Source organism: Zalophus californianus, chromosome 5 (genome assembly GCF_009762305.2).
Source record: "Zalophus californianus isolate mZalCal1 chromosome 5, mZalCal1.pri.v2, whole genome shotgun sequence".
NCBI classification, from domain to species: domain Eukaryota; kingdom Metazoa; phylum Chordata; class Mammalia; order Carnivora; family Otariidae; genus Zalophus; species Zalophus californianus.
This window is the reverse complement of record NC_045599.1, coordinates 41,722,225-41,747,565: the sequence shown is the minus strand read 5'-3', so window position 1 is coordinate 41,747,565 and position 25,341 is coordinate 41,722,225. Positions and strand designations below refer to the sequence as shown.

At 39.4% G+C, this 25,341-nt stretch overlaps 1 pseudogene; it reads right to left on the bottom strand.

The window, feature by feature from the left end:
• Window positions 1-1,095: 1,095 nt before the first annotated feature.
• Window positions 1,096-1,179, bottom strand: LOC113930112 (annotated as a pseudogene).
• Window positions 1,180-25,341: the final 24,162 nt, after the last annotated feature.

The window sequence follows — 25,341 nt, the reverse complement described above, 5'->3', positions numbered from 1 at the left end:
CAAGAATTCCTAACAACAAAGGCATCCATATGTTTGGCATTAATTACTTGACGACTGACTTGTAGAGAGAATGTTATAACTTGATTTTCTCCCCCCAGTGTTCAGTTTTTCCAGGATAAATGCAAATTTTCCGAAATGTTATTTCTCAATCAACTGGGCCATCTCAGCTATGTATGTAGAAAATTCACCTTTAAAATTATTTGTCTCTTGGTGGTGGGATAGTAGATGATTATATTTTCCTCTTTATACTCTTCCATGTTTCCCCAAACTCTGTGATTAATTTATATTAATTTATTAACAGGAAAATTTATAAATTTTATTTTAAAAAACTAAAAAGGTTCATTCATAGAGTGAGGGTGAGATACATGGTTTAAATGTGCATATGTACTCATTGGTAGAGGAATGATAACACTAGAATGAGATTGGGTGAGTTTCTCTCCTTTTTAAAAAAAATTCACAAAAGGTCTATTATCAAAAATGACTATTGTTTCCTTTAAAGAAGAGCTTGGGAGGTTTGTCACATATCTATAATGCTGCCATTGCTTACCACACTTTTTTTTTTAAGATTTATTTATTTATTTATTTTAGAGAGAGGAGGGAGGGGAAGAGGGGGAGAGAGAATCCCAAGCAGGCTCCCTACTGAGCATGGAGCCCATTTTGGGGCTCAGTCTCACAACTCTGAGATCATGACCTGAGCCTAAATCAAGAGTCTGACGCTTAACCAACTGAACCACTCAGGTGCCCCCACATTTGTTTTTTAATTTTTTTAAAGATTTTATTTATTTATTTGTCAGAGAAAGAGAGAGAGCACACAAGTAGGCAGAGAGGCAGGCAGAGGGAAAGGGAGAAGCAGGCTCTCCGCCGAGCAGGGAGCCCGATGTGGGGCTCCCAATCCCAGGACCCCAGGATCATGACCTCAGCCGAAGGCAGCTGCTCAATCGACTGAGCCACCCAGGTGCCCCAACACCTTTTTTTTTTTAAATTACACTTTTGAACCATGGATATTTTAAAATTGCCTCAGTTATAGTGTATCATCCTCTTTAATGGTGGTTTTGATTTTGATTATAAGCTGGGCCAACATCTTTCTTAATTAAAGAAAGTTGTAATTATAAAATAATGAGTTTCATCTTATCTGTCACTGTATTACACTTGATCTTAGCCAAAAGGCCGAGAAGCAATTATTATCTGTCACTGTATTATGTGCCACTGACAAACTAGCTCTAGGAAGAATTTCAAAGAGGAGTTTTTGTTGGAATAAGTATCTTCCTAGGTATTATTTTAAAAGAATCAATATTCATTTAAAATTGACATGTCTTTATTTAATCTTATATTTTTACTAACTTTAGGGTATTCTGTCTATGTGCATACTTCTAACAGTTTATATTATAAGCTGATTTAAACAATTGTGTGTATGAGTGCTTGCTCCTAAAAGTCTTAAATAGCAAAGTTTGTCATTATAAAAATGCCACAAATACATAATATTTTAAAAGTCATTGGTATTTCTGATGTAAGGTTATAAATGTTGAAGGTAAGAGAAGGTATCAGCATCCTTAGAAGTTGAGGATAATGAGACTGAGAACAAAGAACAATGGAATGGGATTCACCCACGTTTTATACATAACATTGTTTCTCTACATTAAAGCTTGTAATTCCTAAAACAAACCTTGGTTGTTGGCTCATTTAGAAAAAAAGAGTACAATCTTTGGTGAACACCAATGAGATGCTGATTGTGTCTTTAACAATGGATGGAGCCTGGTTTAATTCTGTTTCAAAGAATAGGAACTTGGAAGATATTTAGGAGAATTTCCCTGAAAACTTTGGTACCAAATACCCTCAGCTGGCACAGACTCTGGAGACGCACCAAGCCACCTCCCCACCTCATATTCCTATGTGCTTGGAAAACCTGTCTTACTAACCTCCCTTCCTTTATCTACAATGCTGGCTCTGACTCCACCCTCAACTAGACAACTACCCTAGATGCCATCAGTTCCTTGGTACTCTTTGGGGAAGAAATGATTCCTGTTGAATTATCTCAACTCCTTTGAAGGTGGTTTGGCAACCTTCTGTTTGTCAAGATTAGCCCCCTCTCTTAATCCCTCATCACATGTTTTGTCAAGCACGCTCATGAGAAAAAGGACAAGGGATTAAATTGGAGGCAAGGCACTCCCATCTCTGCACTCACTCACCTGTCTGTATGTAAGGCACCCGCCCCTGAATTTCTAGTTGAACCAGAAGTTTGTGTGTATGATTAGGAGTTGGCTCTCATCCGGTTCCACTCGCAAGCCCAGGCTGCGTGCTCTGGGCCAGTCACTGGGGCAAGTGTACTCTAGGGATAAAGTAGTTAATTCTTTCTGCAGCTGTGGCTCCTCAAATCCAGTTCTGCTCTATAGAGGACATAGTGAATGCTGCATAAATAGCAGTTGAATAAATGAATTGCTTAGTAATTCCCAACAGGGAAAGATGGGAGGATGTACGTCTCCAAACAGGACATGGTAGAATATTGAAGTTTATCTGGGTGTTCTGTGGAAGTGGAGTAGGAGGTTCTGCCTAATTATAAAAAAGCATTTTCAGTATTTTAATTCTGTTCAGTGTTTATTGAGGTGTAATTTCCACATTACAAAATGCAGACATCTTAAGTGTACAGGTCAAAGACTTTTTTTTACGTATTTATATACTAATATGGCTATCACTTAGATCAGGATCTAAAACATTTCCATCACTCCAGAAAGTTACCTCATGCCCCTGTCCACTCAATAGTTTCCCACCTCCCCCCGCAAAGTAACATTTATTCTTACTTCTATCTCCATGGACTAGTTTTGCCTATTCTTGAAAGTCATGTAAAATTCTAAAGTTGTACTTTTTAGTGTCTTTTACTCAACATAATTAAAAAATATATATATCCATGTTGTTGTAGTCCAATGAGTTTCTTTTCGCTGCTGTATGCTCTTCCACACATGGAAGGTAGTCCCATTATAATATTATAATTTATTTATCCATTCTTCTCTTGATAGACATTTGTTTTTGTTTTTGTAGTATTAGGTATGATCTGGAAAGAGAATTGAAAGACCGAAGAAAAACTGAATTGCTGTCTGAAATCAAGTGACAAAGTCTCCCTGGTGCTATGAGGAGTGAAGAAAATGGGGTATTCATAACCTGGGGTGAATTGGGACGATAAACAGCAGCCCCAGGTCCATTAGGAACCAGAAGGCAGCAAGAGGTGGGCTGTGAGTTAGATGGACTTGAGTGTGGGGCCACCTTTCTTTGCTCTAAGAAGAAAGTGACCGTAAGAGTTGAGGTGGTGTCTAATCCCTTTAAAAGTTAGTTAAGGAGTATATTAGAGGGCAGAGAGTTGGGTTACATTTGAAAAACAAACAGGAAAAAAGCCCTTTTGTTTTTGTAATATAAATACTGGAGAAGACTTTTGTAGCACCAGCTCTTTCCCTTATGTTAGGATCTGTCTGTGAACCCTAGCACCATGTTAAAATAGGTAAGTTCAGGCAGAATGATCCATTAACTCTAATTAAACACTTTGAAATTTGTCTGGGTTTGTATAAGTCTACTGAAGTTATACAATATACTTCTCAGATGTTAGTATGTTCTTGGAAAAGCTTGGAAAATAATGTTAGGCTATTTCTAAAATGGCTCCCAATGATCCCTACCTCCTTGTATTCACTCCCTTGTGTGATTCCTTCCCCTTGTTTGTAGGCTGGGACTAGTGACTTACTCCTAAGGAATAGAAAATGGGAAAAGTGATGGGCTATCACATCCAATAGTAGGTTATCAGAGTCTGTGAATTCCATTTTGCTTGCACTTTCCCTCATGTTGGCACTCTCTCTTGCCCTTTTACTTGCTGTTTCTGATGAAGCAAGCTGCCCTGTTCTTAGCTGGCTTATTGAGAAGCTCATGTGGCAAAGAACTGAGGGCCATCTTACTGAGAAACAGGACTTCAGTCCAGCAGCCCATGAAGAGCTAAATCTTGCCAATTCAGTACCTTGACCGAGCTTGGAAGTGGATCCTTCCCCCCATTTATCAGTAAGATAACTACAGTTCCAGCTGACACCTCGACTGTAGGCTTCTGCAAGATCTAGAGCCAGGAGACTCAGCCAAGCCTTCCCCAGATTCCTGATCTACAGAAACTGGATTAATTACACAACAACAGATAATTAAGACAAATGGTGATATTAATGACCAGCATCCATGAGTGTTAACTACTTGTCAGGTACTGTGCTAAGTGTTGTAATGTGATTTCTCTTTTCATCTTCATGACCATCCAATGAAGAGGAACTGAGTTTTGTCCTAGCAATAGAAAATTAGGAAAGGAGCAACAATTCCTGGTGGGGGATGGGGAGAAAGAGGCTGACTCTTATTTTAGCTTTTATGTCAGCATATCACACTGTGAGGATGAAAACAAATCATGCTCTCCTAGAGAGAATATTATGTTGGAATGATCTCAAATATGTCTCAGTTGGGACCTCCAAGAAAAAAGGAAGTCATACTTAAAATATTGTGATGTAAAACAGTTATTGTGAAAATAGCTATATTGCTTTGAAAAAGAATCATTTTGGAAATAGCTTTTATCTCTTTTAATATAACAAGTTGTTATTACATGCAGAGTATAATAAAAACATGAATGGAACAATTGAGGGAATTATAAAATGAATATCAACCCTATCTCACCCAATGATAATAACCAGATTCATAGTTTTTACTGTTTTGTCTCTTAATTACAGATAACTTTTTCACATCAGTAACTAGGTTGACATCATTGTTTGTAGTATTCCACTGTATGTATGTTTCATCATTTATTCGAAATAATCCCCTGGATATTTAAGTTGCTTCCAGTTTTCTGTAATAACTCCATGAGAGATAACTTTATACAGACATCTTGTGCATTTGTCTCATGATTTCTTTAGAATAAATATCTAGATGTGAAAGAGTTGGGTCAAAGGGTTTACATATTTTAGATTTTTATGGGTCTTGCCAAATTGCCTTTCAGTAAGGTTGTACCAAAATTAATCCCACCAACAGTTAATGAGAGTGCCCACTTCCTACACCCTCGCCAACAAAGGGTATTAGCATTCTTTTAAACCTTTGCCCATCTGATAAGTGAAAAATAGCTTCTTGTTGTTTTACTTTACACTCCTTTAATTCCCGGGAGATCAGGGGTGGCTGGGAGGCTCAGTGGATTAAGTGTCTGCCTTTGGCTCAGGTCATGATCTCAGGATCCAGCCCTGAGCCCTGTGTCAGGATCCCTGCTCAGTGGGGAGTCTGCTTCTCCCTATCCCTCTGACCCTCCCCACAACTCGTTCTCTCTCCTTCTCAAATAAATAAATAAAAACTTAAAAAAAAATTTCTAGGGAGATCAGGCATTCTTCTTATTGGTCATCTCTGTTTCTTCTCTTATTAATTATCTTTCTATGCCATTAGACCATTTTTGCCATTGTATTGTTTATAATCTTTGTACTAAAAACTTATAAATGCAGGAATTTGACACTTTCTCTTTTCTGTTTGCTACATTTTACCCCACTTTGTATTCTGTCTTTCAACTGTGCTTTATTTGTTCGGTTTCTTGCTCTGTTGACATTTAGGATTTTTATGTCATCAATTCTATCCACCTTTGTATTTATACTTTCTGAACTTGCTATGCCTGGAAAGACCTTATTCTTCTGGCCAGATAAAATTTTACAAAGTATGAATGGCCATGAGGAACTAATATTTTGAGAGAGATTTGGAAAGCAAAATATGAAAGGCAATAAATTATAAAAATACTCTTCACTCTTAGAGGCTTTATGTTTCTCCCAGGGGCTCTTTCACTTGCTGTAACTCTGATTAATGATATTAAAGAAAACATCTCAAGAATTTTCATACATGTTGATTAGAATACACATTCCTGCCAAAACTCAAATGTTGTCCCTTGACTGTATTCTTTAATTATAACAATAAAGTAAATAGGTTGTAAATTTATTGGTTTATCCCATTGTTATTCTAATAACAGAACTGTATCCAAAATTACTTATATTCATATTGTGTTCAGTACTTCACAGTTATTTCACATGCACCATTTTGTTTAGTCTTCACAGCAGCGATAGTTAACTATTGTTATCTTCCCTTTACTGATGAGGATACCAAATCTCAGAGTGGCTGAATGATTTGGCCAATGTCACACAGTTAAATGAAGGCAGAGTCAGGACTCAAACTCATGCCTTTTAAACAAAAACCCACTGTTCTTCCCAGTTATTAAAATAATAATTATGATCTTTTTGGCTGCTAAACAAAGTCAATGGGAAGTTCAGAATTTGGTTGCCCTTCTGGAATATCAGCGACTTTGGTCTTATACGAGGAGCTACTTGGGTTTTAACCTCAATTTAAGTGGATTACTATTTGTTAGGCTATGATTGCTGTCTTCTTCTGAGTTAAGACTGTCCATAATGCAGGGCAGCTACTTTATTTAACATCTCATTTGGTGGAAACACATCTTTTTTTTTTAAATTTTATTTTATTATGTTATGTTAATCACCATACATTACATCATTAGTTTTTGATGTAGTGTTCCATGATTCATTGTTTGCGTATAACACCCAGTCCTCCATTCAATACGTGCCCTCTTTAATACCCATCACCAGACTAACCCATCCCCCCGACCCCCCTCCCCTCTAGAACCCTCAGTTTGTTTCTCAGAGTCCATAGTCTCTCATGGTTCTTCTCCCCCTCCAATTTCCCGCCCTTCATTTTTCCCTTCCTACTATCTTCTTCTTCTTTTTTTTTTAACGTATAAGGAAACACATATTCTTTAGTCAATGATTATCTACGAGTAAATTGTGGAGCTGCTTCAGTAGTAGTAGAACAGGTTGGTAAGCATTTCTTCTATAAATGATATGGAAAGACCTCTTCTGGCAAGACCAAAAGTGGTATATGGTTTTACAGGTGAAGCACTTGCCTTTATGGACTCAAAGTGTTGGAAGGTATACAAGTCTTTGGTCTGAACAGATGGTTTCCCATATGGCCAGTTTTGCCTGGCTTTCTCCCTCTTTCCCCTCCCCTCCTTTATCTCCTTTCCCCTTCCTTTTTTACCCACTCATGTGTTTGTTCAGTGCACATCTATTGACAATCCACTAAGTGCCAGGCATCTTGATTGTTGTAGGAGAAAAGAGATGGGTAACATGCCTTCTCTGTTCTTGAAGAATGAAGCAGAGAAGCCAAAAATGACATAATCTGCGAGTCCAGTCTTGCAGGTATTGGGTCTGTTGATGTTATCCACATCAGTGGCCTAAAGTTCAACAATCCTAAACCTCTGTTTGTCCCTCAGAGTAGGAATTCCAGCCTTTCCCAGTTTTCCTCCCCCATAGATGCCCAAGAATCTACAAGGTATTTATTGTAGCAAAAGGGTTAGATAGTACTAGATACTCTCAAGTCTTTCTAATAAATCTGGAACTTAGTTTCCCTACATACAAAAAAATATCTGTGGATGTTGGATTGGAAGTTACATACCCAAAAAACAGGCCCCTTTCTGTGCTTTATTGCTTCTGTTGGCATTGGCCGGGTGGGGGGGGGGGGGTTGGGGGAGTGGGAGCTGGAACAGATAGCCATCCAATTCTGCTTTCTCTATTTTCCTCATTGATAGAGGAGCAGCCCTCCTCACAGTCCTCACCTCGGGGAGTAGAAACTTTGTTCTTTTCACCAACTCACTCCAGCAGGACAGAACTGGCACACAAACCCGGAAGCACATTGGGCCAGCTCCCTGCCTAACCCCAGCGGCCAGGGTCAGCTCAGCCCCATCTAGTGGAACAAGTTCAGAGCTTCCAAGGGTGGGTGTCTAACCCAATTTCCTCAGTCCCTAAGAAATCTCCCCCACCCCACCCCTGTTTGCCTCTTCCTACCCCAGAAGCGACCTCCTCTCTGATGAAGGACACTAGCAGCACATCTTTCTTTAGAATGGCCTACCTCTTCTACCCCAGGGGTGTGGTACCTCCTCCACCCCAACAAGCAGGAACAGCATCTTTTGAAATTGGTATCCTTCCCTGCAAGTGTAATAATTTATTCTTATCCGTGGTCTCTGTCTATACTCCAGTACAGTGTGATTCATATAAACAGAAACACAGTGTGTCCTTCACAGAAGAGATACTATTTAAGCTGACTCTTAAAGGACGAGTGGGTGTTTCCTCAGGCATACAAGGCAGAGAATGTCACCTGTGACAGAATAATGGGCACATTCCAGGTATAGAGGCATAACAGTCAAGGAGGATGCATAATTCACTGTGATAGGAAATTTGGGTGCATGTGGGAATAGCGGGCAATGGAAGTGGGAAGCTGGGCACAGGCATATGTGAATGCCAGAGAGGGACCTGTGGCTGGTCAGGGTACAGATATGATGGACCCAGAATTTCTCCATATCCCAAGAGTAGCAACTGGGCCGTTTTAAAGAGAAGGGCAGAGGGCAGGAGATTATATTGAAGAATCCTCATGGTCTTGCTGTCACATCTGAGCTTTGATCCATTGGAACTCCTGTGGCATTATGTCTTTTTCTTTTCCTCACTGGCTGTGTATTCTCCAAGAACTTTGGTTCTCAGTCTCACTGTGGGGCCGCTGGATTGAGTGGGGCTATTGAGAGTCACAAAGTTTAGCAATAAAGATCATATCTTAACCATGCTCAAATGACTTCTCTTTCCCCTGGAATGAAATGCAAAATCCTTACCTGAGTCTTAGGTGATTAGGCACTTGCCTTCCTCTCTGATGCTGATACCATCTTCTGTTATTTCCCTTTTGCTTCTTGTATTCTAGCCATACTTGTCTCCTTGCTGTTCCTCCTGCATGCCTAGCCTGGTTCCACCTTCTAGCCTTTGTACTTTCTATTCCTACTACCATGCTATTCCTGGACTATATTTCTCCTAGGTGCCCACATGGCTTGCTCACATCATTAGGTTTCTGCTGAAATTCCATCTCCTTGGACTTTCTCTGATCACCCTATCCGAAATAACTCTGTGTCTCTTTAGCTTGCTTTCTTTATTCTGCATGCTGCTTATCACTGCCTGATATTAAATGATGCATTTACTTACTTGTCTTTCATCTTTTCCCTCATTAGAATATAATCCCCATGAAGGGAGCAACTTTGTCTTGGGTGTGCTGTATCCTCAGCTCCTAGAAAAGTACCTAACACATAAATAGGTGCTCAATAAATATTTGAGGAGTGAATTATTAAATAGAAGAGTCTAGCCCCCAACCCCTTAAAGAAAAGAACAGGGTGCAGAGTAAAGAGATTTTGGCCATAGGAAGAGAAAACCAAGAGGACACTCTGAGAGCACCGTCTCTCAGGCAAAGAGGCAAAAAATTATCATTTGCAGACTCTGGGAACTTCCCAACCAGTATTGTATGGGCTCCAGGAAGCAGGTCATTGCACAGACCTTTACAAAGTAGCCTTGGGTGTGCTCCACATTAGTTGAAGCATTAGTTTTTGCACTCTGGTTTGTCAAGGCACAAGACCCAAGTGGGAAGATTGCCAGGTCCCATTGTATTCAAGCTGAGATCAATGCAAGGAGAGATTACAAGCTGTGGATTTAGATGTCCTAACATTTTCTTTTTGGAAGTGTGACTTTTCTCTTGCTCAGACTTTTCTTCAAGGCAGAACTTCTTGAACTGTGCAGAATTCCTTGCTTAATCCTGGCTGCTCTTCGTTGGCACCACAGAGCTCCTGGGAGTTTGCCTCTTGCTCATTTACAGGAAAGAACCTGGGGCCACTCTTTCAGTTCATTGCACACTAGCTGCCCTTTCTGGACTTGGGTTTCCCTGCAAGCCCTCTGCACAGCCCCAATCAGCTTCTCATGGTGGGAAGTCCTGTTTACTGCTTACTCCCATTCACTGTTTATAATAAATAGACTGGGGCCCTGAGGGCCAGTCATGCTCCATTAGCTATGTGGATTTGTTGCAAGGATGGGTAACACTGGTTGGAGAGCATGGAGTTGGATAACAGGAGATAATGCGCCCCTTCTCCTCCCCCGAGATGCAATTTCGGTTGTTCCCACAGTATGTTTTCATTGTACAGTAGATGCAAGAGCTCCAGCTAGTGTGAGAACTGAGCTTGGATAAGAAAAACACAGTGATGGCACAGTTCCTGCAGGGCTCCCATGCTATTTTCTCAGCATTAAGAAAACCCAACAGTGTCTAAACAGCTGAACTTGTGGTGTGTTGGTAGGTTTGCACAATTCCCCAGAGTCATATTAGCATATGCATTTCAAGGAGGAGATCAAACTGACTTTGGAAAAAGCAAGACGGGTGCGTTTAAGAGTTGACTTCCATGTACATTCTCCCTGAGCCAGAGGAGAACAGTGACTGAAGTATCCCCAGGCATACTTACACATCCTAGGTCACAGCTCAACTCTCAGTAACACATAGAAACTCTTTTTTTTCTCTTACTGTCACTGGTCTCTTTGCTTGTGGATATCCTAGAATATGTTTGTTGGAAGTACCCCTCTTCACTGTCTTGCATCAGCCCCTTTCTTGCTCTTAAAAATATTAGTGAGAGTTGCTGAGTTGCTTGTCATTATAGAGCAATCATTCTTCATCAGCTGGGGTGGAATTCCCTGGTGGCCTTTTTTTTTCTGTCCACACAATATTCCCACATTTCCCATCTCATGTTGTAATCTCTCTGGTTACATTAAGCCTGCAGGCTTTTCTCAAGTTTTTGCTTATAAAGACAGTATTTAGAAATTGTTTATAGAGTTATTTTTAGTGTGAAGCTATGCAATGAGCTCTAATTGTCACCTTTCCAAAATTCCAGGAGGCTCGAAGGGCATTCTGCTTAAATTCTAGGGACCAAAGCCAGGGAAACTCCTCTCTGAGGTGCTGGCACCACCATTGGCATTGCCACTGAGCTTGTTAGCTACCACCAAGGCCACTGAGTAAGCCCCTCCGCTCTAAATTGACCATTGGTTGATGAGCTGGGCCAAGGACTAAATGCTGTATGAGGCAGGAACCCTGTCTGTTTTGATCAATGTTGAATACCCGTGCTCACTAGCACAATGCTTGCCGTAGAGTAGGTGCTCAAAAAATACATATTGAGGGAATGAATAGCTTTCCTATCTATGGATTGTCCATTTTACTACCGATGGATTTGAGACCACCAAATAAATAGCTATTGCTTTTACTATAAATGTGTATTTGTTTTTCTCTCTTGGTTACAAAGATGTGATTTTCTAATACTGTCTTCAGGAATAAACAATGCAGTGTTTAAAGTATATGTTCTACCAACTATAGTGTTAGAAATCAGCATAGTTGATAACCTTTGAGGTGGGACTGAATGGGACCATGATGCTGGAAAAGATCTGGGTATGTTCACTTTGTGAAAATTTATCAAGTGTACTTTTGATTTGAGCACTGTTCTGTATGTGTATTATTATTCATTAAGAAGTTTGTTTTCATTTTTACCAAAAGCAGACTCTGGAGTTAATTGTCTGGGCTCATATCTTGGTGCACCCATTCATTTCTAGTTGGATAGCCTGGGACAAGTCACTTAACTTTTCTTTGCCTTACTTTCTTCATCTGTAAGTCAATAATAGTAATAATTTATCTGTATAACAGGCTTATTTGGAATTAAATGAGTTACACTATAATAAGTACTCAATAAATGTCAGTTAATATTGACAATTATTTTTCAGAAAGTGAGACTTTCAAATCAGGTAAAGTCAAGGACTAGGAAAATATCATGGTGAGAGGGGTCATTAGAGTACTCCACTCTCTCTAGGCAGAAGTGCTCTTAACTTCTCAAGACCTATGTTCTTAAAGGTCCCTTTTTATATATTCTCTTTTAACCACGTTCCAAAGTATACAGATTCTAGAGACTGAATTAAGTTTTAAGATCCACTATAATACTTGTTTTCCACATTTTTTACCTAGAGAAGTTCTATGAATCACAGAATGCTAGAACCAGAAAAGATCTTAAAAAATGCCCTATCTGTGCCATCTAATATGGTAGCCACTACCCATCTGTGGTTATGTAAAACTAAATGTTAATTATAAATAAATTAAATTAAAATTAAAAATGCAGCTTCTCAGTTGCATTCACTACACTATAAGTGCTCAGTAGCCACATGTGGCTAGTGGCTTCCATACCTGACAGTGCAGATACAGAACATTTTCATCATAGCAGAAAGTTCTACTGGGTAGCACTGCTAGATCAAACTTCTCATTATATGCATGAAAACATTGAAATCCAGAGAGGTAACATGATTATACCACAGTTACACAGGTAGTTAAGGACAGAACTATACCACAATTTGAATTTCTTCAAATTTGTACATCAGTGTATTTTCCATTTGGTCACCAAGACCTGCAGATGCGCAGGGCATCCCTTCTGGTGGTAGGTTTACAGGAGGTATAAAATATCTATCAATCAGTTATTTCTGAGGACACCACTTTGATGGCTCTAGATTATCCGTGTTCTGATACCATGTCCTTGAGTTTGAAGAAAGACTAATTCTCTATTACTAATTGAAAGCTGCATTTTCATTCTAGAGTCTCTTCTTCTAGGAAGCAATCAGTGAGTCACTTGCACACAAAGGTTAATAAGTTATAGTTAGTTAATGATAATTGCCAATATTTATTGAACATTTACTACCACCAGTCATTTCCTCAAAATGCTTTCCATTTAATTAAGGAATGTAAGACACGGAAAGGTTATGTGGTATGTCCAGGGTCACAGCTGGCAAGTGTTAGGGTTGGGATTTGAACCCCAGGCAATTTGGCTTGCTTTTACTCACCACACTATACTGCACTTACTGAGCAGCTGCCTGTGTAGAGTATATCAATAAAGCTCAGTGAAAACTGAGAATGATGGCAAAGAGAAGGCAATGTCCTAGCTCTCATGAAATCAATAATCTTGTTATGGGCTGGCAGTGGAGAAACCATAGCATATCTAGGTACTTGATTTATGTATACATTGTAGTATTTATAATCATGCAAATACTATGGATTTGGCTTTATGCATCTCTAAATACATTCCCTTTCTTCTCTTTCTTTTTATGAACAAACAAAACCCCCAAAGCAAACATCTTTAATGGTAAATGCCCTTCAAACAGTTGATAACTGTTTCCCAGGCAGTACACCTTTACTTAGATCTCCTCTCAGTGTCTCAGATTCATCTGAATGTGCTCCTGAGAATCCATCTTTTTGACTTGCCATGGCTGTAGGTGAATGAAGGAAGGGGAGTGGAGAGATTACTTACTGCTTTGATTATAGCTCTAAGCTCCCCACCATGAGATTTCTCAGTAAAGTTTTTGAGTTAAGTATGTGATAAGAATGATTTTTACACAGAATCACTAAATAGGAATAGAGGCATTTTTGTTTGTTTGTTTTAGGAGTTGATAGAATTAGCAGTTAATTTCATGGCTTGGCAGAAATTATTTTCAGTTTCTAAAAAATATCCTTGCCCATACTTGCTAGTGAAACCACACTGGCACCCAGCTAGCAACAGCAGTGTTTAAACATGCTGTGGCTGGCACTATTGAAACAACAGAAAGGGCTCCAGTCTCTCAAAGCCTCCTAACAGTGCTGTGCAATCTCTTCCAAAATTTCAAATAGATGAACGAATAACGTACCAAGCTGCAATTACCGCTGTGAATTGGTCCAATCATATGATGCTATTACTGAGTTACTAGTGAAACATTATTTTTATTATTCATATTCCATCTGCTTTGAGATTTGAATTTGAATTGTTTGTGCTTAATGTCTTCTGTATTTGGCAGAAATTTTCAGTCAAGGTTACTGCTAATTTTTAGAAGTTGTTCTGAATCACAGGTGAGTGGAACAGAGCTTCTGAAGAAGCCACTTCCCTGAACCTGCAGCTTCAGGGAATGTCATAATAAGATTAAATTGATTATTTAACATAAATTGTGCTTGCTTGCTTTGTCTGTCTGTCTTTGTCTTTCTTTCTTTCTTTCTTTCTTTCTTTCTTTCTTTCTTTCTTTCTTTCTTTCTTTCTCTCTCTCTCTCTCTCTCTCTCTCTCTTTCTTTCTTTCTTTTTAGGCTAGGAGGTAAATTTTGGTGAGTGTTTATAAAGAAATTGAGGATTAGGGGCGCCTGGGTGGCTCAGACGTTAAGCATCTGCCTTCGGCTCAGGTCATGATCCCAGGGTCCTGGGATCGAGCCCTGCATCGGGCTCCCTGCTCAGTGGGAAGCCTGCTTCTCCCTCTCCCACTCCCCCTGCTTGTGTTCCTTCTCTCGCTGTGTCTCTCCCTTTCATATAAATAGATAAAATCTTTAAAAAAAAAAGAAATTGAGGATTAGAGTGGAGGATTTATCAACTGACCTCCACTTGACCTGCTCACTAGCTTACCTGACACTCATCATTTCCTCTGTATAGGATACTCTTACCTTCTTGCAGCCAAAAGCTCAGTACTTCTGCCCTCTCTGAATTTTAATTGACTGACCAATTACCTGATCCTGATTGTGCTACATAAGAGAGCCCCAGCTGTTCCTTTACAACTTGATAATCCTTTAATTTTCTTACTGTGTTTCATTTGCTGTATCAGGGAGAAAATATGTTGTACCTAGAAAGTGGCTCTGACCTAGGAAGGTACCAAGCTGCCAGGAGAAGCAAGACAGGCATTACCTAAGCAGTGTGGTTGAGGAAGAACCAACCCAATTATTGGGCTGAGCCAGTGTTGTAGTCAGGAAGATGGTGCTGTGCATCAATTCTAAAGGATAGACAGAGGATACAAATAAGAGCATGTATAGAAAGGATGGTGGTTGCAAGAATCCGGACACAATGGAATGGAGTACTAAAACTGGATCAAGGCAAATGATTTGGAACTAAGCTTATAACTGAAGGATCTAAGTTGGAATGACCTTTGTGGGGGATGCTCCATATGGGAAAGGCTGAACAGTGTGAGCTAGTACATTGACCTCAAGGACCCATGTCAGGCTGCCATATAGGGTGTGCTGGTTGGAATGTCTCTGACAGGCTGATAGTTTGGGATTATGTCCACTGTTTTTGGATTTAGGCCATAGAAATTAAGATGGTGGGGGTACACATAGTGTCCAGTCCTATAGATGTTCAGAGGAGACAGAGTCTCAAGAACATGGAGTACAGGAGTCATTGTTTCCAGGGAAGGAAATAGAGGACAGGAAAAATGATTATGTGGAGATAAAGGAACCAAAGTTTGGTCCTTCACCTTTGATAAGGTTTGGATTTAACAATAAATCAGGAAGCCAACACATAATGGAGAAATTGTTCCAGAAAGAAAATCTGCCCAAGGGTCTTGAAAAGGCTTGAGTTAAAATCCCATAGATAAATCCCCAAAGAGATAAGAGAGCCAGCCATGCCTTTGGAGAGAGCATCAAATAGAGGCCAGAAGGAATTCAGCCCAAGGACATACCCTTCTTCTTAGCCTCCCCTGCTGAGAAAGGAGAGGCACCAATATGTGTTCATATCTTCTGATAAAATTCTGCACTTTAGCCATTAACAAACTGACAGATAATTCTCATTTGTATTTCTCTAGCTAATGTTAAGCATTAGATAATCAAACTTCATCAAAATCATTAGTTTCTCAAGTAAATAGTAGGGTGTGAATTTCTACCTACATTTGAATTTTACCTTTTAGCTTTTTCTTCTTTTAAAGATTTTATTTATTTATTTGAGAGAAATGGCACACATGTGTGTGCTCTGCACAGGCTCCGCATGGGGCTCAGTGCCAGGACCCTGAGATCATGAACTGAGCTTAAACCAAGAGTCAGTTGCTCAACCAAACGAGCCACCCAGGCACCCCTAACTTTTAGCTTTTAACACAGTTCTCTAAATATCGGAAGAGTTAACTGAGATTTCACAGATGATAATTTCACACTGGAGACCCAGGCTCAAACAATGCTTTTTCTCTACTGACTCCTGTAAAAAAGCATAATTTAATTCGGTGGTTAGCTTTTTCAATTCAAGTAGGAACGAAGTTATTTATTTATTATTTTATTAACTGTTCTTTGCCTTGGTTATTAAAGTGTTCTAATGATTTTGCTGAGGACATAGAAAATCTTGGTACAACTTGATAATCCTTTAATTTTCTTACTGTTTCATTTGCTGTATATTTATAAATTAAAAATTTGCATACCCATCTCTATAGATGATTTGGGCCCTCTGCTGTTAGTCTCCTAGCAGCCATATTGTTTAGCAAACTGTATGTTTCTACTTGCTTATAACCTTATCTCATATATTACCAAAGGGTAACCTGTAGGGACTGTTAAAAATTCATGTTTTACCTTCCAGTCTTTGATTGGGAGAATGGAATTCCTCTAGAGGAGAGAACCACAAGGAAAGCACCTATCTTTCTCAAGAGAATGGAAAACAAGCCTTCAGGTTTGCAAGGGTGAGTCATTACAGAGAAGAGCAGTCTTAATTGGAGTAAGAATGGAAGAAACTGGAGGGGAAAGATCAAATAGGGCTGGAGGAGAAATGGACATGCTTTCCTTGCCCAGATGGAGGGTATGATGAGGAAAAACAGCAGAGATGTAGGTGAAGAAAGAAGGCTTTGGATGGGCTCCTGGGCAGGAAATGAAGCCCAGAAGTAAAGCAGTTGCAGAAGCTGATGCTGATGCTGATGCCTTGGCAGAATGTGAAAATCCTGTCTGTCTCTGATTTGGAGTGTTACTCAAGGGTGATTTTTTTTTTGTAGGCACAGTACAGGCTTGATGCTTATTCACTGGTTTTCTGCTTATTTAATCTTTTTCCACAATGCTATATTAGTTCCTGGGCTGACCAGGTAGAAGTGCTTTGGTGAATAAAGTCCACCCATGGTTTTGAGGGAGGACGGAGTGGTTTCAGCTCATTTGACTTGATGGCTTTCTGAGAACTGGGGCTTCATCAGATACTCTACTAATTTCTTCTGAGTCTTTCACATGACCTTTCCAAGGGCATGATTTTAACTAAACATGAGACTGAAGCTAATTGGACTGTTTTAAAGTAATTACTCTGTGGTATCACTAAGGTTCATCTGGCCATTATGTCATTCATACAATATGGCTTACGGTAAGCAACTGCTCAGAGTCCTGAGAAACGGAAGAGGGACTGTGTCTTCACTGAGGCTACTTTAGGAGCTCAGACCACCCAGACACTCAAGCACACAGAGAATTAAAATATTTAGGGCAGATTTTGACATAGTGAACCATGTTTAAGCATCACAATCTTACTTGTGTTTATACTGACCAGAGACCTCCTTTTTACTCCATTTTCCCCTATTTTCTAAAATGCATCATTAAAATGACAGAACTTGGCTTAGCTTGAAACCAAGGCTAGACCTTCAGAATCTTTGATTTTGAATCAAAGTTGAATAAAGCGTTTTTAACTTACACTTAATATAAACATGATGTTTTGCCTCTGCTCAAACTCAGATCTTTCCTCCTTTTTAAAAGCCTTTATGGACTCTCATTAGCCTTATCCATAAATAGTTAACATGTGGGTGTCTCAGAAAGCTGTGTGTTGTTGTATTTGTGGATAGAGGTTTATAAGGAGTCATTGCACAGACTGAGATTTATCTTATTAGAATGTCACTCCTTAAGAGACTGGAGTCCTTCCTTTTTTGTGTGTGTCTACACCAAAAGTTCTTTTTTTTTTTTTCTTTAAGAGAGGGAAGGGTGAGAGAGGCAGAGGGAGAGGGAGAGAGAATCTTTTTTTTTTTAATTTTTTATTTATTCATTTGAGAGAGCAAGCAAGCAAGAGCACCAGCAGGGGTGAGGGTCAGAGGGAGAGGGAGAAGCAGACTCCCAACTGAGCAGGGGCTCAGTCCCAGGATCCCAGGATCATGACCTGATTTGAAGGTAGATGCTTAACCGACTGAACCACCCAGCACCCTAAGAGTGAGAATCTTAAACAGGCTTCATGCCCAGCATGGAGCCCAACATGGGGCTCGATCTCATGACCGTGAGATCATGACCTGAGCCGAAATCAAGAGTTGGACAACACTTAACGGACTGAGCCACCAAGGCCCTCCTACACCAAAAGTTATCTTAATGAGGAAGGAGGGGAAAGTGGGAAAAGAAGAAGGCGGTTAAGTATACTGTTTCAGGTTTTTGATAGCTTTTATTGCTCTTCTGCTCCCTAGACAGATAAAGATCAACTTTCCCATGATCCTTTTCCTTCCATGATTTCCAAGTCTGGAGACTGTCAGGGAACAGAGGGAGTTAGAGTTTCAAGATTGGGGTATAGGTTGGTTAGAATTGTCTTCTGGTTCCTCCCCCAGTGACCCCAACTCTGGCTTTATTATTTTTTTTTATTTTTTAAAGATTTTATTTATTTCTTTGACAGCAAGAGAAAGCACAACCCCGGGGGAGAGGCAGAGGGAGAGGGAGAAGCAGACTCCCCACTGAGCAGGGAGTCCAATTCGGGACTCAATCCCAGGACCCCGAGATCATGATCCAAGCTGAAGGCAGATGCTTAACCGATTGAGCCACCCAGGTACCCCTATTTTTTAAATCAAGTCTCATATAAGTTGCTCTATAGGTTTGGAGACTAAGTGCCTCAGCAGAAAAAGGCCTTGGGTGAAAAGCATTGGAACAGACTTGGGCTCCTATTCTGGCTCAGAGACTGTTCCTATCTCCACTTTCCAGATAAGTATACAGCAGGGAGGAGAAAGATGACTCAACAGAAGCCTCCTTGTCCGTGTCTCTCCATTAGTGATGATGGGACAGGTTCCCACCCTAATAAGAGGAATCTGTTGAGGATATATGTAAATATTTAGGTAAAGTAAGTCCTTTTAGAACCTTGAATGATGTTCTAAAAATATCATGGAACACTGTAAAAGCAAAATATTCTCATGACTACAGAATATTACACTTTCCACGTACTAGACAAAAATGTTTCCCTGAATAAAGTGGATTGTTTTTATACAGATTTCTAGGCATGGACAAAAAAAAAAAAAAAAAAACTGCCATCTAAGGGTGTCTGAATTCATTTCTTACTTCTCTGCATTCCTATATCATTTTCCCAGTTACCTCCACCAGAGCCATTAGCACACCTGTGTTAAATTATGATCACTCATGTAGGTCTGTCTTACCCACATAATACTGAGGGCTAGAATCATGTCTACTTACTCCTATAGTCTCAGTAGCTACTAGTCCAGCCTAATTTATGTACACTAGATGCTTGTCAAACTTTACAAAACTAAAGCAGTAACTTCTCTGGTAATACTGTGGCTGGTTAGCTCAAGTGGAGAGCATGGTCTTCTCCTGATGCTAGGCAATCAGATTTGCTATTCTAGCCATGCTGATTCTGAAGCACAGATGTTCCCTTCACTCATATATTTACTCCTGCATTCAGTAAAATAAGTGTAAAATCAAGAAGGAGCAATAGCTCTGATTCACCTTTGCAAACTTTTATCACTCATTTGAGTTTACGCTTTTCTTTGATTTTTAAACTTGAAATTATTTTTATTTATAGGAATATAACTAATGGTAGAATATTTAGAAAATATAGACATGTATAAAGAAAGTAAAGATTAAAGGAATCCTGCCTGTAAATATTTTTGTTTGCTTGCATTTTCTTTGTTGTATTTTCTTCAAGTCTCTTGATATACACATGCAATATATATATATTTTTTAATTTTTTTATTGTTATGTTAATCACCATATATTACATCATTAGTTTTTGATGTAGTGTTCCATGATTCATTGTTTGTGCATAACACGCAGTGCTCCACGCAGAATGTGCCCTCTTTAATACCCATCATGAGGCTAACCCATCCCCCCAACCCCTCCCCTCTAGAACCCTCAGTTTGTTTTTCAGAGTCCATTGTCTCTCATGGTTCGTCTCCCCCTCCAACTTACTCTCCTTCATTCTTCCCCTCCTGCTATCTTCTTCTTTTTTTTTTCTTAACATATATTGCATTATTTGTTTCAGAAGTACAGATCTGTGATTCAACAGTCTTGCACAATTCACAGCGCTCACTATAGCACATACCCTCCCCAATGTCTATCACCCAGCCACCCCATCCGTCCCATCCCCCACCACTCCAACAACCAACCCTCAGTTTGTTTCCTGAGATTAAGAATTCCTCTTATCAGTGAGGTCATATGATACATGTCTTTCTCTGATTGACTTATTTCACTCAGCATAACACCCTCCAGTTCCATCCACGTCGTTGCAAATGGCAAGATCTCATTCCTTTTGATGGCTGCATAATATTCCATTGGGTATATATACCACTTCTTCTTTATCCATTCATCTGTCGATGGACATCTTAGCTCTTTCCACAGTTTGGCTATTGTGGACATTGCTGCTATAAACATCGGGGTGCACGTACCCCTTCGGATCCCTACATTTGTATCTTTGTGGTAAATACCCAGTAGTGCAATGGCTGGATCGTATGGTAGCTCTATTTTCAACTGTTTGAGGAACCTCCATACTGTTTTCCAGAGTGGCTGCACCAGCTTGCATTCCCACCAACAGTGTAGGAGGGTTCCCCTTTCTCCACATCCCCGCCAACCTCTGTCGTTTCCTGACTTGTTAATTTTAGCCATTCTGACCGGTGTGAGGTGGTATCTCATTGAGGTTTTGATTTGGATTTCCCTGATGCCGAGCGATGTTGAGCACTTTTTCATGTGTCTGTTGGCCATTTAGATGTCTTTTTTGGTAAAATGTCTGTTTATGTCTTCTGCCCATTTCTTGATTGGATCATTTGTTCTTTGGGTGTTGAGTTTGATAAGTTCTTTATAGATTTTGGATACTAGCCCTTTATCCGATATGTCATTTGCAAATATTTTCTCCCATTCTGTCGGTTGTCTTTTGGTTTTGTGGACTGTTTCTTTTGCTGTGCAAAAGCTTTTTATCTTGATGAAATCCCAATAGTTCATTTTTGTTCTTGCTTCCCTTGCCTTTGGCAATGTTTCTAGGAAGAAGTTGCTGCAGCTGAGGTTGAAGAGGTTGCTATCTGTGTTCTCCTTTAGGATTTTGATGGACTCCTGTCTCACGTGTAGGTCTTTCAACCATTTGGAGTCTATTTTTGTGTGTGGTGTAAGGAAATGGTTCAGTTTCATTCTTCTGCATGTGGCTGTCCAATTTTCCCAACACCATTTGTTGAAGAGACTGTCTTTTTTCCATTGGACATTCATTCCTGCTTTGTCAAAATTAGTTGACCATAGAGTTGAGGGTCCATTTCTGGGCTCTCTAGTCTGTTCCATTGATCTATGTGTCTGTTTTTGTGCCAGTACCATACTGTCTTGATGATGACAGCTTTGTAATAGAGCTGGAAGTCTGGAATTGTGATGCCGCCAGCTTTGCTTTTCTTTTTCAACATTCCTCTGGCTATTCAGGGTCTCTTCTGGTTCCATACAAATTTTAGGATTATTTGCTCCATTTCTTTGAAAAAAGTGAATGGTATTTTGATGGGGATTGCACTGAATGTGTAGATTGCTCTAGGTAGCATTGACATCTTCACAATGTTTGTTCTTCCAATCCATGAGCATGGAACGTTTTTCCATTTCTTTGTGTCTTCCTCAAGTACTTTCATGAGTATTTTATAGTTTTCTGAGTACAGATCCTTTGCCTCTTTGGTTAAATTTATTCCTAGGTATCTTATGGTTTGGGGTGCTATTGTAAATGGAATCGACTCCTTGATTTGTCTCTCTTCTGTCTTGTTCTTGGTGTATAGGAATGCCACTGATTTCTGTGCATTGATTTTATATCCTGCTACTTGACTGAATTCCTGTATGAGTTCTAGCAGTTTTTGGGGTGGAGTTTTTTGGGTTTTCCACATACAGTATCATATCATCTGCAAAAAGTGAGAGTTTGACTTCCTCTTTGCATTTGGTTGCCTTTGATTTCTTTTTGTTTTCTGATTGCTGTGGCTAGGACTTCTACTACTATGTTGAATAGCAGTGGTGATAGTGGACATCCCTGCCGCGTTCCTGACCTTAGGGGAAAAGCTCTCAGCTTTTCCCCATTGAGAATGATATTGGCTGTAGGTTTTTCATAGATGGCTTTTATGATATTGAGGTATGTACCCTCTATCCCTATACTCTGAAGAGTTTTGATCAAGAAAGGATGCTGTACATTGTCAAGTGCTTTTTCTGCAGCTATTGAGAGGATCATATGATTCATGTTCTTTCTTTTGTTAATGTATTGTATCACGTTGATTGATTTGCGGATGTTGAACCAGCCTTGCAGCCCAGGGATAAATCCCACTTGGTCGTGGTGAATAATCCTTTTAATGGACTGTTTGATCCTATTGGCTAGTATTTTGGTGAGAATTTTTACATCCATGTTCATCAAGGATATTGGTCTGTAATTCTCCTTTTTGATGGGGTCTTTGTCTGGTTTTGGGATCAAGGTAATGGTGGCCTCATAAAATGGAGTTTGGAAGTTTTCCTTCCATTTCTATTTTTTGGAACAGTTTCAGGAGAATAGGTATTAATTCTTCTTTAAATGTTTGATAGAATTCCCCTGGGAAGCCATCTGGCCCTGGGCTTTTGTTTGTTGGGAGATTTTTGATGACTGCTTCAATTTCCTTAGTGGTTATAGGTCTGGTAGCATTGACATCTTCTATTTCTTCCTGGTTCAATTTTGGTAGTTGATACATCTCTAGGAATGCACCCATTTCTTCCAGGTTATCTAATTTGCTGGCATAGAGTTGCTCATAATATGTTCTTATAATTGTTTGTATTTCTTTGGTGTTGGTTGTGATCTCTCCTCTTTCATTCGTGATTTTGTTGATTTGGGTCATTTCTCTTTTCTTTTTGATAAGTCCGGCCAGGGGTTTATCTGTCTTGTTAATTCTTTCAAAGAACCAGCTCCTAGTTTTGTTGATCTGTTCTACTGTTCTTTTTGTTTCTAGTTCATTGATTTCTGCTCTGATCTTTATTATTTCTCTTCTCCTGCTGGGTTTAGGCTTTATTTGCTGTTTTTTCTCTAGCTCCTTTAGGTGTAGGGTTAGGTTGTGTATTTGAGACCTTTCTTGTTTCCTGAGAAAGGCTTGAATTGTTATATACTTTCCTCTTAGGACTGCCTTTGCTGCATCCCAAAGATTTTGAACAGTTGTGTTTTCATTTTCATTGGTTTCCGTGAATTTTTTTAATTCTTCTTTAATTTCCTGGTTGACCCATTCATTCTTTAGTAGGATGCTCTTTAGCCTCCATGTATTTGAGTTCTTTCCGACTTTCCTCTTGTGATTGAGTTCTAGTTTCAAAGCATTGTGGTCTAAAAATATGCAGGGAATAATCCCAATCTTTTGGTACCGGTTGAGACCTGATTTGTGACCTAGGATGTGATCAATTCTGGAGAATGTTCCATGGGCACTAGAGAAAAATGTGTATTCCATTGCCTTGGGATGGAATGTTCTGAATATGTCTGCGAAGTCCATTTGGTCCAGTGTTTCATTTAAAGTTTTTATTTCCTTGTTGATCTTTTGCTTAGATGATCTGTTCATTTCAGTTACGGGGGTGTTAAAGTCCCCCACTATTATTGTATTGTTGTCAATGTGTTTCTTTGCTTTTGTTATTAATTGCCTTATATAATTGGCTGCTCCCATGTTAGGGGCATAGATATTTACAATTGTTAGATCTTCTTGGTGGATAGACCCTTTAAGTAGGATATAGTGTCCTTCTTCATCTCTTATTCCAGTCTTTGGTTTAAAATCTATTTTGTCTGATATAAGAATTGCCACCCCAGCTTTCTCTTGGTGTCCATTAGCATGGTAAATGGTTTTCGACCCCCTCACTTTCAATCTGGTGGTGTCTTTGGGTCTAAAATGAGTCTTTTGCAGACAGCATATTGATGTGTCTTGTTTTTTAATCCAATCTGATAGCCTGTGTCTTTTGATTGGGGCATTGAGCCCATTTACATTTAGGGTAACTATTGAAAGGTTTGAATTTAGTGCCATTTTATTGCCTGTAAGGTGACTGTTACTGTATATTGTCTGTGTTCCTTTCTGGTCTATGCTGCTTTTAGGCTCTCTCTTTGCTTAGAGGACCCCTTTCAATATTTCTTGTAGGGCTGGTTTCATGTTTGCAAATTCCTTTAGTTTTTGTTTGTCCTGGAAGCTTTTTATCTCTCCTTCAATTTTCAATGAGAGCCTAGTGGATATAGTATTCTTGGCTGCATATTTTTCTCGTTTAGTGCTCTGAAGATATCATGCCAGTCCTTTCTGGCCTGCCAGGTCTCTGTGGATAGGTCTGTTGCCAGTCTAATGTTTCTACCATTGTAGGTTACATATCTCTTGTCCTGAGCTGCTTTCAGGATTTTCCCTTTTCTCTGAGACTTGTAAGTTTTACTATTAGATGTCGGGGTGTTGACCTATTTTTTTCGATTTTGAGAGGGGTTCTCTGTGCCTCCTCGATTTTGATGCCTGTTTCCTTCCCCACATTAGGGAAGTTCTCTGCTGTTATTTGCTCCAATATACCTACTGCCCCTCTCTCTCTTTCTTCTTCTTCTGGGATCCCAATTATTCTAATGTTGTTTTGTCTGATCGTATCGCTTATCTCTCGAATTCTGCCCTCGTGATCCTGTAGTTGTTTCTCTCTCTTTTTCTCAGCCTCTTTGTTTTCCATCATTGGTCTTCTATATCGCTGATTCTTTCTTCTGCCTCATTTATCCTAGCACTTAGTGCCCCCATTTTTGATTGCACCTCATTAATAGCCTTTTTGATTTCGATTTGGTTAGATTTTAGTTCTTTTATTTCTCCAGAAAGGGTTTCTCTAATACCTTCCATGCTTTTTTCAAGCCCAGCTAGTATCTTTAAAGTCATGATTCTGAACTCTAGGTCTGTGATCATACTAATGTCCATATTGAGTAGGTCCCTGCAGACGGTACTACCTCTTGTTCTTTTTGCTGAGGTGATTTTTTTCGTCTTGTCATTTTGTCCAGAGGAGAATAGATGAATGAGAGAACAAAATGCTAACAGGTTAACAACGTCCCCAGCAAATATACTCTATACAAATCAGAAAAGAACTGAAACCAGGGGGAATGGAAGGGAAAGAAAGAAAAAAGAAAAAGATAAAAACAAACAAAAACAGAAGAAAACAAAAAAAAAACAGAATATGATCAAATATGATCAGGCTAGTGCATAGATCAGTGCCACACACTAGATTTTGGGTGTATTTTGGTCTGTTAGAAGAAAGTGCCTCCTAAAATTTTAAAGGAAGAAAGATTTATATATGTATAAAATAAGGGTTGATACAATGAAGGGATGGAAGATGACTGTAAAGATGAAAATTATAAAAGATTTTATAAAAGGAATTGATAAGATAAGAAGTTGTTTGAAAAAAGAAAGAAGAGATTTAAAAAAAAAGAAAAGAAAAAAAAGGGAGAGAATGTGATCAGGCAGGAGACTAGAACAAAACCATACACTAGTGATTTAGGGTATATTTTGATCTGTTAGA